This window comes from Equus przewalskii, chromosome 20 (genome assembly GCF_037783145.1).
Source record: "Equus przewalskii isolate Varuska chromosome 20, EquPr2, whole genome shotgun sequence".
Lineage (NCBI taxonomy): Eukaryota > Metazoa > Chordata > Mammalia > Perissodactyla > Equidae > Equus > Equus przewalskii.
The window spans coordinates 36,540,080-36,555,721 of record NC_091850.1 but is presented as its reverse complement, the minus strand read 5'-3'; the positions used below and the strand labels follow the sequence as shown (position 1 = coordinate 36,555,721).

At 35.1% G+C, this 15,642-nt stretch overlaps 1 long non-coding RNA gene across 1 annotated transcript in view; it reads left to right on the top strand.

Annotated features, from left to right (window-relative positions):
• Window positions 1–2,646: 2,646 nt before the first annotated feature.
• Window positions 2,647–15,642, top strand: part of LOC139077971 (uncharacterized) — a 39,243-nt gene continuing 26,247 nt past the window's right edge. Inside the window, exon 1 of the long non-coding RNA XR_011530645.1 lies at window positions 2,647–2,780. This is a non-coding gene — a long non-coding RNA (uncharacterized lncRNA). The remainder of the gene's footprint in view (window positions 2,781–15,642) is intronic.

The following is a 15,642-nucleotide window of genomic DNA, read 5'->3' as shown; positions in this document are numbered from 1 at the left end:
ACATACATTGAATTGCTTTTATTAAATCAATAGTTTTTAGTGCTAATCACAACTGCATCTAAATCTCAGAAGAGCCCCTTATTATGTGGATAGTGCACACAATAATCATACCAACAAATAATACCAACATGAAAAAGCAACGGGAAGGAACACATCAAGGCATGTGCCAGCATTGAGAACTTCATGTATATTAATTCATTCAATTTTTACAATCCATTTATTTGTGCTTTATGTGTGTTAATCCCTAACAGCCTTATGTAGTGTTAAAAGATATACTGAGAAATTCTAGAAATTTTCAGAGTTTACTTAAGCATTTATTAATTCGAATCGAGCAGCGCCAAGCCAGAAGTGGTTAGAAGCCCTCCACCAACAGGAGCTGGGGAGAGACTCCTACAGAGAAAAGGCAGAATAAGCAAGGAAATTCCTGACTGGCTGCATTTGAAAGCCTAGTTGACTGTTTGTAATTGGTGGTCCTTAGGTTTCCAGTTTCCTAACCGTGAGGCATTGACAGGTTTAGATTTCAGTTTGCTTGTGTCACCCTTCATGGGATTAGAGCACCTCAGTCTAATGGCCCCCTTGTTTACTGAAGTTAACATAGCAAGTACTCTTAGGAATATTTTAAAGTCAAGAAACTGAAGAGCAGAGAGATTTAATAACTTGTACAGGACTGCACAGAGGTGAGTTTTGAACTCATGTAATTCAGGTTTAGAGACCATGTTTACAAGCAGCGTGCTATACTGATGTCCCTGTTGGTTAACCTTTCTTAGTCTCCATCGCCTCATCTTACTTTGGAGAAACTAACAACTTGCTGACACTTTGTGAGGATCAGCAATATTTATGTGATATTGTGATTTATAATAAGAAATATATATCTGCTCTTCCTCCTTTTCCTGGCACCGAGCTCCTAAAACCCTTGGAATTTCCTGAGAAGGGTGATAAAGGTGTCTTTTGTTAATCTAACAAGCCCCTTTCAACTACACCTGAGTTTATGTTAATGTGGTGACTTCAGGAAAGCCCCAAAGGATGAGGCTGGTTGCTAGGGACACCAACCATATGCTTAGAGGGTTGGAACTTTTAGCTCCACACTTCCAACCTCCCTAGAGGGAAGACGGCCTGGAAGATAAATCAGTCACCAATGGCCGATGATTTAATCAATCAGGCCTCCCTAATGAAGCTTCCATTAGGTGCTGGAGATGCTGGGAGAGTGGTACGCTCAGAGAGGGCGTGGAAGCTCAGCACCCCTTCCCACATACTGTGCCCTATGCATGCATCTCTTCAATATGACTGTTCCTGAGTTTCATTCTTTTATAACAAACTGGTAATCTAGTAAGTAAAACATTTTCCTGAGTTCTGTGAGCTGCTCTAGCAAAGTAGGGGGTTGTGGGAACCTCTGGTTTATACCCTGTCTGTCAGAAGCACAGGTGACAACCTGAACTTGTTATTGGCATCTGAGGTTGGGGGAGCAGTCTTGAGAGACTAAGCTTTTAACCTATGGGATCTGATTCTATCTCCAGGTAGATAATATCAGAGTTGAGTTGAATTGTAGGACACCCAGCTGGTGTTGCAGAATTGCTTGGTATGAGAAAACATCCAGGTATTTGGTAACCAGAGCACAGAAGTTCTGTGTTGCAGTAGAGTAGAGGAGAAACCCAGAAATACATTTTCCCCTAACACTATGTTTAATGCTTGCCATAGTGCCCAGCAAAAAGTTGGTACCTATAAATCATTAAAGAATACATTTTAAGATATGAAGTTGATGATGTGACAATTATTATAAAACCAGCGCTAATATACTAGTAGACACTTAAAATATATATATATATTAAATAAGAAAATGTATACACATACATTCTTGTGTCAAAACTGCCATGGTCTGTCCGTTAAAATTAATATTTAAATACAGGAACACCCAAAACACAGCCATAATAAAATAGTTACACCCCTATCTTAGAGACCTAGTTCGACTCTGTTTTCACAACTGAACTCAGAAAAGATGTATTGCATGAGCCACTTTTTCTAGATTAACTTTAAGACATTATACAGGGGGAAATGCTAGTAAGACAGATATTTTCAAGGGAAAATATACTTTTAGCCAACACAGACATTGGTGGTTTGTAAATGTAGTCCCTAATTCCACCTTGGGAGAGATCCCCCTGAAATGTTTGGTGTAACAGTATCATGTATATTAGCAAACGTGGTACAGCACAGCAGCTCAACTTGATAAATTCCTGATCCTACCTAAAATCTAATTTTCTGTTACAGCATATGATAGTAACAGGTTTTGTAATTAACCTAGCTTTTTTATTATTATATCTCGAGACAGAACATTTGTAGTTTTAATATTTTTGCTATATTTTCTTATAGTCGGTGTTATTAACACAAAAATTATTTTTAGAGAAAATGGTCAATATGTCATTTATTTGATATTTTTCCCTTATAAAGGATTATGCTTTCCAGCTTTGTGGTTATGGACTCAGCATGTTTCATAAATGAATTTTGGTGTACATTTATGACAGGTCCTGAAGTTCTTCCAAAGCACTTTTTCCTTTCTAAATACAGTTTGGAAGTCTCTTCATTAATGTTTTCAGTTGCTAAGCAACACCCCCTCTTTGCTTGTTGCCATGGTTCCCCTTGAATGAGGGAGGACACAAAGCCATCTGTTTAAACCAACACCCCTCCTTTCTCTAAAGTATGACCTGTTCTATTCATCCAGAGGCAAGATGGAGTAGGTTATCTATGACCTAGGGTCCAGGTAGTTAGGAGGGTAAAACTTCGATAAGGTAATTTTTTTTCTTTTTTTGTTTGAAAAGTAATCACTTCTTCACAAAACATAAAATCACTATGCTGCCAAAATGCTAGATTCACAATGGATTGAAAGTACACTCTGAAATGGTAAAGAAGAAAGAAACAGTAAAACAAAACCAAACAGAATAGCTTCAGGTATTTAAAATACTGGTTTTATTTTCTTTACAGTGGTTTTTACTGTCTATAGTGTACCTCCTAAAATAACATGGTAAGTGAATGTTTGAATATGTAACCAGAACAGCCAACTTGCTTAATCCCGTGGAATCTTTGGAATAGAAATGAACAAATTGGTGCTAGGATTATCCTGAATAAAAATTTGGAACTTGTCAAAGCAAAACTAATACTCTTTCCTGGACTCCTAAGTAGGTGGTTTCAGATTGTGGTGGGGATATGGCTTCACTGAGGTTGAAAGCTTCACCAAATACCCTTTATAGACACATAAACACTTATAAAGAGACTGCTATTCTCACTATTCTCTCTCTTTCTTTTTTTGCGGGGGGAGGGTGGGGAGATTATCCCTGAGCTAGCATCTGTGCCAATCTTCCTCTATTTTGCATGTAGGACGCTGCCACAGCATGGCTTGATGTGAGGTGCGTAGGTCCGCACCCATGATCCGAACCCAAAAACCCAAGGCTGCTGAAGCAGAGCACACAAACTTAACCACGACACCACCAGGCTGCAGGAGAATGCTTTTCTCAATAACTGATTCAGAGTCTGATCAACTATATGGAGAAAGTAAACTTTCACTTATTTAGCATGTTACTAGTTTCAGACTTTACCAGAGTATTTTTCAGCACAGTAAATGTGAACAATGCCCTTCATTCATAATATTCCTTCTGTGATGGAATCGCCATAATTATAATACCTGTGTTTTTCAGCTTTGTGCTAATGTCTATCATTTCAAAATCGCATTTTGTTTTTAAACAGATGATTAAAGTTGTGTGTTCCACTGATTCACCTTTGCATATCTCTTTTCTGACCACCTACCAAAATGTATCAGAAACTCCACTGACTTGCTTTTTGGGCTACACCTGAAAATGCCTTTCTTCCCTCTAAAAATAATGTAATGTTCAGAACCAAGCACTTTCTGGTTACTAATATCTAACTAGATTATATGTACATATTTAGGTGTTTGCAAGAGTAATAATATCTACTTTTACTTGAGCATCAGTTAGAATACATGCCAGTTACGGTGCTGCCTTATTAATCCTGAAATTTATAAAAAAATCAGTATGATAACGTTTTGGTTTTACAACACATAAGTGTCTTTAACTCAGTATGCATTTATCAAGGGAAGAAAAAGGCATATATTTCACCTGAAGTTAGATAACAACCAAATCTGTATCATCATCCTCTTAACCCCTTAGGACTTTCCTCAGATTTTTTGTAATGCTTTCATGTACCAATTCCCACAATTAATTTTCCTTATGCCCTTGTCTGTAAGATAAAATGCAATATACTGTAAAATAATTTTAATTACACATACTGCCTTATTATTTTGATCAATTTTCAATGTTTTAGTGAATATTTTAAATTAATATGCTGGCCCTTTGAATTACATACTGTTTATATCATTCTTTATAGAACCCAAAATTGCCAATATCTTGAAAAATAATTTTTGTCTGAACTCAGATATTCTATTTTAATATGGGCTTTCTGCTTATAGAGGACAATGAACAATATATACCTTTTCAGATTGAGAAATTGTGTTTCACTTGTTGTTCTGCCCTGTTTTTTGTGAATTTATGGTGGTTTGTTAACTTTTTGTGTGTAGTTAAATGTTTATTTAAGCCTTTGCAAATTCAATATAGAGTTTTTTGAGAAATCATAAATGAGAAAACATATTTTGGTTTATTAATAACTTGAGATTTTATATCCAAAAAGAATTTGTGGCTAAATATGGTATTCCCTTCATCTCTCATGTAAAAACATCTTAATGAAAAATATAACACATCACATTTCTTCAAATTTTGATATGAAATGTTTTCACATATGTATATACCTATGAAACCATGACCAAAATCAGAATAACAAACCAATCTATTAGCTCCCAAAAGTTTCCTCAAGCCCCTTTGAATTCCTCTCCCCGTCTCTCTGCTTCAAACTGTCTTTCTCCCCAGCTAACTGCTGATCTCTTTTCTACCATTATAGATCAGTTTGTATTTCCTATAATGTTTTATAAATGGAGTCACATAGAATGTACTCTTTCTATTTGGCTTCTTTACCTCAGCATAATTATCTTGAGATTCAGCCATGTTTTCATGGACATATTTCATTCATTTGTATTGCTGAACAGCATGGTATTCTATACTATAGTTTATTCATTTACCTGTGATGAACATTTGAGTTATTTTAAGCTATGTGCTGTTACAAGTAAAGATGCTATGAACATTTGTTTATAACTCTTTTATGCATATATGCTTTCATTTTCCTTGGATAAGTACCTGGAAGTAGGATGGTGATATTATATGGTATGTGCATGCTTAGCTTCTTAAGAACATGCCAAACCCTTTCCAAAGGGATTGTACCATTTTTCATTTCCATTCCAGCCAGAATTATATGAGAGTTTCAATTCTTACACATCCTCACCAACATTGGAATTGTTGTTTTAGTTTTAACCATTCCAACAAGCGTGGAGCGGATTTCATTTTAGTTTTCATCTTTATGTTCTTAATGACTAATGATGTGGAGCACATTTTGTGTGCTCATTTGCTATCTATATATTTTCTTTGGTAATTATGTCTAATAGGAATATTTTGTCCATTTTTATTGGTGGGTTATAGCTCATTGTTCAGTTTTGAGAGTTCCTTATATAGTTTGGATACAAATCCTTTATTGTATTTGATTTGTAAACATTTTCCTCAAGTCTGTGCCTTCATTTTTTTAATTTTGTTTTTAATTTTGATGAAATCTAGTCATAGAATTGGTCTTTTGGAGCCATGTTTTTGGTGTCATGTCTAAGAATCATTGCTTAACCAAAAGTGAAAACGTTTTCTCCAAGGTTATCTTCTAGAAGTTTTACAGTTTTAGATTTTACGTTTGGGTCTATGACACATTTGAGTTAAATTTTATCTATATAGTGTTAGGCTAAGTATGGAGCAAAGTTAATTTTTTTGCATATAGATATCTGGAAGTTCTAGCTCTGTTTGATGAAAAGACTTTCTATCCCTTCTCCACTGAATTGGTTTTATGTGTTTGTCAAAATCAGTTCTCCAGGCATTGTCTGCTTCTGAAATCTTTATTCTGTTTATTGATCAATTTTGATATGTTTACTCCAGTAATAGTCTTAGATAGCTCTGTTTTGTAAAGTCTTAAGGTGAGATAGTGTTAGTTTGTCTTTTACAAAGTTGTTCAAAGTTCTATGTCCTTTGTATTTTCATGTGAATTTTACAGTTAGCGTGTTGATTTCCACCAAGAAATCTACTGGGATTTTGACTGGTGGTATTGAATCTATAGATCAATTATGGGAGAATTGACATCTAAACACCCTCAGTGTTCCGATTCATTAACATAGTACACAGCTCCATTTTTTCAGGTCTTAAGTTTCCTCAGCAATGTTTTGTCATTTTCAGTGAAAGACTGTCAGAGAAATCTGTCACATTTTTGTCAGATATGTTTCTAAGAATTTTGTTTCATGTGTTTTAATGTTATTATAAAGAGTATTATTTTTAAACTTCACTCTTGCAAATGTTTGTTTCTAATATATAGAAACACAATTGATCTGAATATTTGATCTTGTTTTCTGCAACCTTACTAAACTCACGTATTAGTTCTAGTAAATTTTTGTCAATTCTATCAGATTTCTACATAGACAATTATGTCCTGTATAAATCAAAACAATTTTTCTCCTTCCTTTCCAATCTGGTCTTTATTCCTTCCTTTTTCTTAACAATAACTATAACGCCCAGCACAATGTTAATAGGGGTGCTAAGAGCAGACATTTTTGTCTTATTCCTGATCTTAGGGGAAAGGATTAAAACTTTCACCATTAAATATTAGCTAAGTGTAGATTTTTTTAAATATCCATTATTGGATTACGGAAGTTTTCTTCTATTCCTACTTTGCTTAGAGTATTTATCAGAAATACATGTTTAATTTTGTCAGATATTTTTCTGCATCTATGAAGATAGTCATCTTTTTCCTTTAAAACAAAATTTTAATACGATGAAATATATTGATTGAGTTTAAAATGTTATGCGGAACTTGTGTTTATGACATAAGCTGTACTTGGCCATGACATATTCATTACCATTTTTGTGTGTTGCTGGATTTGACAACCTGAACTTTGGTTTAGAATTTTTGCAAATATGTTTGTGAGGGATATTTCTTTTCTTGTAATGCCCTCATAAGGTTTTGGTATAAAGGTAAGCCTGTGCTCATAGAATAAGTTAGGAGATATACTCTCATCAAGTTTCTGGAAGATTTTTTTGGAATCGTTATTTCTTCCCTTAAATGTTTGATAGAGTTTACTGTGAAGCCATTTGGATCAGGAGTTATTTTTGAAACTCAGTTTTTACCTGCAAATTCAATTTATTTCATAAACATAGGGCATTCATTTTATCTATTATTTGTTCTTGAGTGAATTTTGTGTATATCTTTCAAAGAATCTGTCTTTGCAACCTGTTTTCACATTTAATAGCACAATGTTGTTCATAATATTCCCTTATTAACCATTTAGTACCTGTGGAATCTTTAGTGACTCGACAGGCATTCCTCTTATTCTTCTCTCATTCCTGAAATAGGCAATGTGTGTATTCCTTCTTTTTTTATTTATAAGTTTGCCTAGAGGTTGATCAATATTATCGATCTTCTAAAAGAACTAGCATTTCTTTCTTTCTTTTCTCTATCATTTTTCTGTTTTCTATTTCATGAATTTCTGCTTTTAGCTTTATTATTACTTTTTTCTGTTTTCTTTGGGCTTAATTTATCTTTCTTTTTCCAGTTTCTTAAAGTGGGAGCTGACATCATTAATTTGAGACTTTACTTCATTTCTAGTATAGACATCCAGACCCTTCCATACTCCTAAATACTACGTTAGTGGCATACCCTGAGTTATATATTGTGTTTTCATTTTCATTCAGTTCAAAGTATGGTGGATTTAATTTTTCTTTTCAATTCTTTTTTGACCTATTTATTATTGAAAGTGTGCCTTTTGTCCCCAAATATTTGGGTATTTTTCAGATATCTTTCTGTTACTCATTTTTTTTTTAATGCTGAAGAAGATTAGCCCTCAGCTAACATATTTTGCCAATCTTCCTCTATTTTGTATGTGGGTCACCACCACAGCACAGCTGATGAGTGGTGTAGGGCTGTGCCCAGGATCTGAACCCATGAAGCTGGGCCATGAAAATGGAGCACAATGAACTTAACCACTACACCACAGGGCCAGCCCCCTGTTACTGATTTTTAATGCAATTCCTTTGTGATCAGAAAAATGCTTTATCTGACAAATTATTTTAAATCTATCAAAATCTGTTTTATGGGTCACAATATGGTCTATCTTGGTAAAAGGTCTATGTGTCCTTGAAAGCATGTGTATTCTACACTCCTTTGGGATGCTGTATTTCCAAATGTCTATTAGGTCAACTTGGCTGAAAGGGTTGTTCAGATCTTCTACATCTTTATTGAGTTCCTCAAAATGATTTGAGAACTTTATTGCTAACACAGATGTTTAGTGCTATAAATCATAGCTAGCTCTGGTGATCTAGTCGTCAAGATTCAGGGCCCACCACCACAGCCCAGGTTCATTTCCTGGTCGGAGAATCACACCACTCATCTGCCTGTTGTCATACTGTGGCAGCTCCATGTTGCTGTGACACTGAAAGCTATGCCACTGATATTTCAGATACCTGCAGCGTCACCCATGGTGGACAGGTTTCAGTGGAGCTTCTAGATTAGACAGACTAGGAAGAAGGCCCTGGCTACTCACCTCCAGTAAAATGAACCACAAGAACCCTATGAACAGCATCAGAGCATTGTCTGATATAACTGCGGGAAGGTAAGAGGATGGCACAAGAAGACCTGGCAGGGTTCTGCTAGCCTGTAAACAGGGGTCTCTAGGAGTTGGAATTGACTGATGGCACTAACAACAAAAAAGTGCTGTAAGTCACCTAAATGCTGTTTTAACGGCATCCGACAAATTCTGATATGTTGTGTTTTCATTATCATTCAGTTCAAAAAATTTTCTTCTCTTTTGATTTCTTTTCCACTGATTGGTTTGTTAAAAGTGTGTGCTATTCACTATCCACATGTTGGGGGCGTTTTGAGATATGTTTATGTTATTGATTTCTAAGTTAATTATGTTAGTCTCAGGGATCATATCTTATATTACATAGAACCTATTAAATTCACTGAGATATGCTTTGTGGCTCAGGACATGGTCTGTCTTGATTAATGTTCAGTGAGCCCTCTGAAAGACTATGTGTTCTTTTGTAGAATGTTGGGTGGAGTGTTTTATAAACGCCAGTTGGATCGTGTTGGTTGATGGTGCTGTTCGGGTCTACCAGAACCTTGCTGATTTAATGCAACATCTATTGTTCCATAAAGTACAGAGAGAAGGATGTTGAAACTGCTGAGTATGATTGTTGATTTGTCTATTTTTTTCTATCAGTTTTCTTGGTTTTTACTTCTCTGTTATCAGGTTCTTTCTGAAACTCTGTCATTAGGTGCATAAATATTTTGGGTATGTTAGACGGGACCTAATGGTAAGCATTTAATCTGTGGCTAATTATTCCTCACTATTGAGGCAAGATCATTCTGAACAGTCAATGCATGAGAATTTTGAGGTTTGCCAATAAGGTTGGTGGGAATAGGTACCATCCTTAGCCCATTTCAGTTCTTCCCTTCCATTCCCCTCTGATCCTTTCAGCTGGTGATTTACCCAGCCTTAGGTTGCGTCCTGCTGGGCTGATCAGAACTCTGCTGCACACCCTCTGCAGATCGCCAGGTGTTCTCTTTGTGTATCTTCCACCTCTTTGGTACTCTATTTTGAGAGATGCAGCCTCCTTGGTCTTCCCATAATCTTTTTTTTAATCTATCAAATTGGCAGAGTTTATCTTTTATTGAGGTATTATTGATACACAAGTGCACATATTTAATGTATACACTTTGATGAGTTTGGATATGCACACACCTGTGATTCTTATATGAGGCATCTAAAATAGCCAAATTTATAGAAACAAATAATAAGAATGTGCTTTCCAGGACATGGAGGGAAAAGCATCTGGGGAGTTGTTGTACATGGGTATAAAGTTACAGTTATACAAGATGGATAAGTTCTGGAGATCTGCTATACAACACAGTGCTGTTCTTAATTCTCTCTCTTCAACTGTGAGAGTCTGCTATGATCTGTCAAGGATCCTCCTCTCTGTGCCACATCCTAGAATGTCTCAAAGCACTAGGCTGGACCATTTGTAGGGCTTATCCCATTTATTTCTCATCTCTCAGGAATGTCCTTCTTTGCCTGTTGTCCAATGCCTTACAGAGCAGTTTCATCTATATTTCTTCTGTTTTTGTTTGTTCACGTGTTTCAGATAAGAGGGAATATCCAGCCAATGTTATTCATTTGCTGGAAGCCTCTTTATCTGAATTTTGAATATTCTTCTTTTTTTCCTATTTCTTTTACTTGTTATACTTATTTGCTTGTGTTACTTCCAGTTAATCTTAATTTCTAAAATAATTTACTTTTATATCTAATTCTTTTGGAAGTTCTGTCACTTCATTCTGAGTTTATCTAATTCTGACTTATGTTGTGCTTTAATAGTTTTCCTATTTTCTCATTTTATTTTAACTCATTTTGAGCGAGTGTGTTACCTTTTAAATCATTTTTGTGTGCACATCTTTCTGACATACTTTCATTGTTTGCAGGGAAGTAATTCTCCTTTTACTCTGCCTCTCTTCTTTTTTGTCTCATATTACTTCTTTATGATATTTTACATTGATACTTTTACGTTCCTCATTTCCATTTGAAATTAGGTTTTCCAACTCTTAGAATGAAGCAAGGTTGAGGCCATTTTTCTAATGTCACTGATTTTCTTCCTTATATTTATTTTGTGTAGTTTTAAAAAATGTTTTTGCTTGTGTCCTGAGATTTCCTGATACGGGTGCCATTTTGGTCTGGATCTCCTTTTTTCTTCTGTATAGAAAGTGACCCTCATGGGTCAGTTTTAAGACTTCTAAGGGACCTCACTTCTCCAGCTCCTTCAGTCCTTCTTACTGTGAGCCCCTTACCTTCACCTCTCATTGGAGAAGCCAACACCCTACCCTTCTCACCAGCTTTTCAGTGACTATCTATTGGTTATTTGGGCGTTTTTCCTTTTCTCAAGCCCACCAGATTCCATCCTTCTGCTTCCTTCTTCTTTGTACTCTACAGGTGTTGATACCATGCACATCTTGTGTGTGTTGACAATTTGTCAGTATCTGCTCATTTTGGGTGAGTGTTGGGATAATTTTTCTCCTAGCTTTGGTGTAAATGTTATTCAAGAGTTTTTAGTTTTGCTCTTTCATTTTTTCATGTGAAAATTCAAAGTGATTGAAAAAAAATAATGTTTCTGTCTGCTGTCCATGTCATCTTTCTCCAATGCCCCTCTAATCACTTTTAATTTCTGCCTTTACATTTATCTTAGACTTTTCTCCTCCAAAGTTTTCCATCTGGAAAGCAAGTAGGGGAACTTTTCCTGCTGACTTCCATGTCCTTTTAGATAATTTTTTCCATAATTGTGGATAATATCATTTGACCTAAAATACAAGGTTTATTGCCCTTTATTCTTTTGTTTGTAGTGATCACCTACTCCCAAAGCAGGGGTGATTCATGACTAATGTTCTGGATTGGTGAGTAGTTCCTCAGAGTGTCATTGAAGCAAGTGAATAAGCATAGAGTGTGACGTTGACACGGGGAGTCCATCCATTGTTAGATTTCATACCAAGTCACATCATTAAAGCAACTGTGTTGGCCTCAGCCTCTTCCTGGCTGCCTGCCAAACTGCTCTCAGTTTGTGTTTTCTTCCTACCCACATTCAACAGAGCCTCTACTCTCCTGCTTTCATAGATATCTGGAAGGTATTCTAACCCCTATAAACTTTTCAATCAGTCCCTTATCCAGCTATGTCACTTTGCCTGTAAAACCTGATTTCAGTTATGTTAACAATGAAGTGTTAGATTTGAAGATAATAAAATAAAAGTCCTGTGTTTCTTATCCTCAAGTAGATCACACTCTATGAGAGAAGGAGTCAGGACATTAACTTTTTAGAAAGGAGTGGATAATTTTAAAAAAAGATGGAAGAACAGGGTACTATGGGAACAGAGGAACCTTACATAAAACTCCGATTCCACATAATGTGGAGGTCTGGGAGGATGGCTTTATCAAAGACAGAATGGAGAACTCAACTTATATATTTTATATATACTATGTGATGATACACAGAGAAGCTATTGCTAAGATCAATCTATGTTATTTTGTAGGAAATATATGTAAAGATCAATTAATAATAAAATCTGGGAAGAGGAGACTTCATTAGATCATTTCACAAGTTTGTAACAATATAATGTACTATTTACATAGCACATTTTCATTTTCTTCAGATAAATTTGTCGAGTCTTAAGTAGGATTAATTCATTTAAAATTAATTTCCTGTAGCATTCTTAAAACTTTGATAATTTTTGACAAAAATGTGATATTAAACTAAAAATTTTTTTATTCCCCAAAATGTACAGATAAAGTTAATTAAACCAATCTTATTTTGCTTAAGTTATACTAATGATAACTATTTAATTTTGCCTTGTTTCCACAAAAGTATAGTATTAAAATAAAATGTGAGAATATAGAATACACTCTAAAACCCTTACTTTATTTCACTCTCTTTTGGAAGGAAGGTAGCTAGAAGGAGAGCTTTGCTAAGTCATTTCATTCCAAGTTCTTTTTTTTTTTAAAGATTTTATTTTTTTCCTCTTTTCTCCCCAAAGCCCCCTGGTACATAGTTGTATATTCTTAGTTGTGGGTCCTTCTAGGTGTGGCATGTGGGATGCTGCCTCAGCGTGGTTTGATGAGCAGTGCCATGTCCGCACCCAGGATTCGAACTGACGAAACACTGGGCTGCCTGCAGCAGAGCGTGCGAACTTAACCACTAGGCCACAGAGCCAGCCCTCATTCAAAGTTCATTAAGTGCATTAATGCAGTAAAAATAATTTTGAAATACAAAATAAAACCAAACCAAACCAAATGAACAAACAAACACTTGAGGTAAAGTAATGTGGCCTCATTTAGGATTCAATCTTTCTTTTATTCATTCATTCCACAAATATTTATTGTGCTTTTACTATGTGAGAACCACTGCATACAATAAATATGTTCCCAGCAATGACTGAACATACCTAAGCAAGCAAATATAAGAAATAACCTAAGTAACTATACAAATTTGAAGAAAATTATGAACCTCCATAAGAATATTTGTGATTGGATTCTAAGCTTGAATGGGACAATGTTGGCTACTCTGAGGAAAATACATTTTATCCTAGCAGTTAGGTGTAGAAGAGAAGAGAAGAAAGTCTTACAAATTGAACTACAAAAGTAGAAGCTCTAGACAGAGACAAGAGATTAAAGGAAGAGAGAAGGCCCGTGTGAATGAATCGTGTTGAGAAAACCATGAGGGTGAATTATATGAACAGAGAATTTTCTGGAAAGGTGAAATCATAACATGGGAAAGATTATTGGAGATGGGTTGGATTAAGAGCCTTGAGTATAAGGAGCACTCCCAGTTCAAAAATTAACTTCAGCTACTTCTAGGAAACAGATGTCCTGATTTATAGTTCAATTTTTATTCTATAACTTCAGCTAGTTTGGGATTGGCCTAATTTCAATTCTGATGTTCCTTTCTGAAATATACCTTAATTGTTTAATTGATATTTCAAGAGATTTATATTTTAGCAAGTGTGGAATTCAGGATGTGCACTTACATTTAGTGGTATCAGAGACCACCAACTCTTTGCTAAAATCATATTCAGTAACTCCCATAAATTCTCATGGATAACCTTCTATCTTAGTTCTGGGCTAGAAATGGATAAGCTTTTATTTAATTATTATTTGGAGAGAATATATAACATGAGATCTACTCTCTTGACAAATTTTTAAGTGTACAAGAGAGTACTGTTAACTATAGGCAAAGTGTTGTAGAACAGACACATAGAACTTCTTCTTGCATAATTGTGTCTATATACCCATTGAACAGCAGCTCTCTGTTTTCTCCTCCCCTCCTTCCTGGCAAACCACCATTCTATTCTGTTTCTATGAGTTTGATTATTTCAGGTCCCTCATATGGGAGCAATTATTCAATATTTCTTCTTCTGTAACTGGCTTTTTTGACTCAGCATAATGTTCTCCACATTAATGCATGTTACTACATATAGTAGGATTTCCTTCTTTGTGAAAGATGACTTCTACTCCATTGTATGTATATACCACATTTACTTTACCACTCATCTGTTGTTGGATATTTAGGATGTTTCCATAGCTTGACTATTATGAATAATGCTTCAATAACCAAGGAATGCAGCTAACTCCTAGAGATTCTGATTTGAATCCTTTTGGATATATATACAGAAATGGGATTTCTGGGCCATATTTTCAATTTCTGAGCAACCTCCATACTGTTTTCAATAGTAGCTGCTCCAGTTTATATCCCCACCAATAGCATACAAACATTCCATTTTCTTCACATTCTCAACACTTATCTTTTTCTTTTTTTTTTTTTTTAACCATTTTAACAGGTGGGAAGTGGTACCTCATTGTGGTTTTGATTTGCATTTCACTAATGACTATTCATGTTTAGTCTAGTTTCACATACTTGTGATCATTTGCATATATTCCTTGGAGAAATGTCTATTCAAGTCCTTTGCCCATTTTTTAAACAGGGTTATTTGTTTTTATGCTATTGAGTTGTAGGAGTTACCTATATTTTGGAGAATAATTTCTAATAAGATATATGGTTCGCAAATGTTTTCTCCCATTTCATAGATTTTCTTTTTACTCTATTGATTGCTTCTTTTGCTGTGCAGCTTTTTAGTTTGATATGCTTCCACTTGTTTGTGTTTGCTTTTGTTACTTGTGCTTTCAGCATCACATCCAAGAAATCATTGACAAGAACAATGTCATGAAGTTTTCCACCAATGTTTTCTTCTAGGAATTTTATATTTTTGTGTCTTACATTTAAGTCTTTAATCCATTTTGGGTTGATTTTTTTTGCATGGTGTAAGATAAGGATACAATTTCATTCTTTTACATCTGGATATCCAGTTTTCCTAGCACCATTATTGAAAAGAATGTCCTTTCCCCGTTGCGTATTCTTTGCATTCTTGTCAAAGATAAATTGGCCATATATTCATGGTTTATTTCTGCATTTTCTATTCTCTTCCACTGGTTTATATGTCTATTTGTATGCCAGTAGTATGCTGTTTTAATTACTGTAGCCTTATAATATATTTTTAAATGAGGAAAAGTCATGCATCCAGCTTTCTCCTTTCTCAAGGTTGCTTTGGCTATTTGGAATCTCTTATGGTTTCAAACTAGCAAAGCAAATTCAACAGCATATTAAAAGAATCATAATCATGACGAAGTGGGATTTATTATTGGGATATAAGAATGATTCAACAGAGGCTTATCAAATAATGTGATATATCACATTAATGGAATGAAGGATAAAAATCATAGAATCTCAATAGACCCAAAGAAAGCATTTGACAAAATTCTACAATCTTTTGTGAGAAAAACTATCTACAAGCCATATATGGAAATTTCACGGCTAACATCATATTCAGTGGTGAAAAACTGAAGGCTTGTCTTCTAAG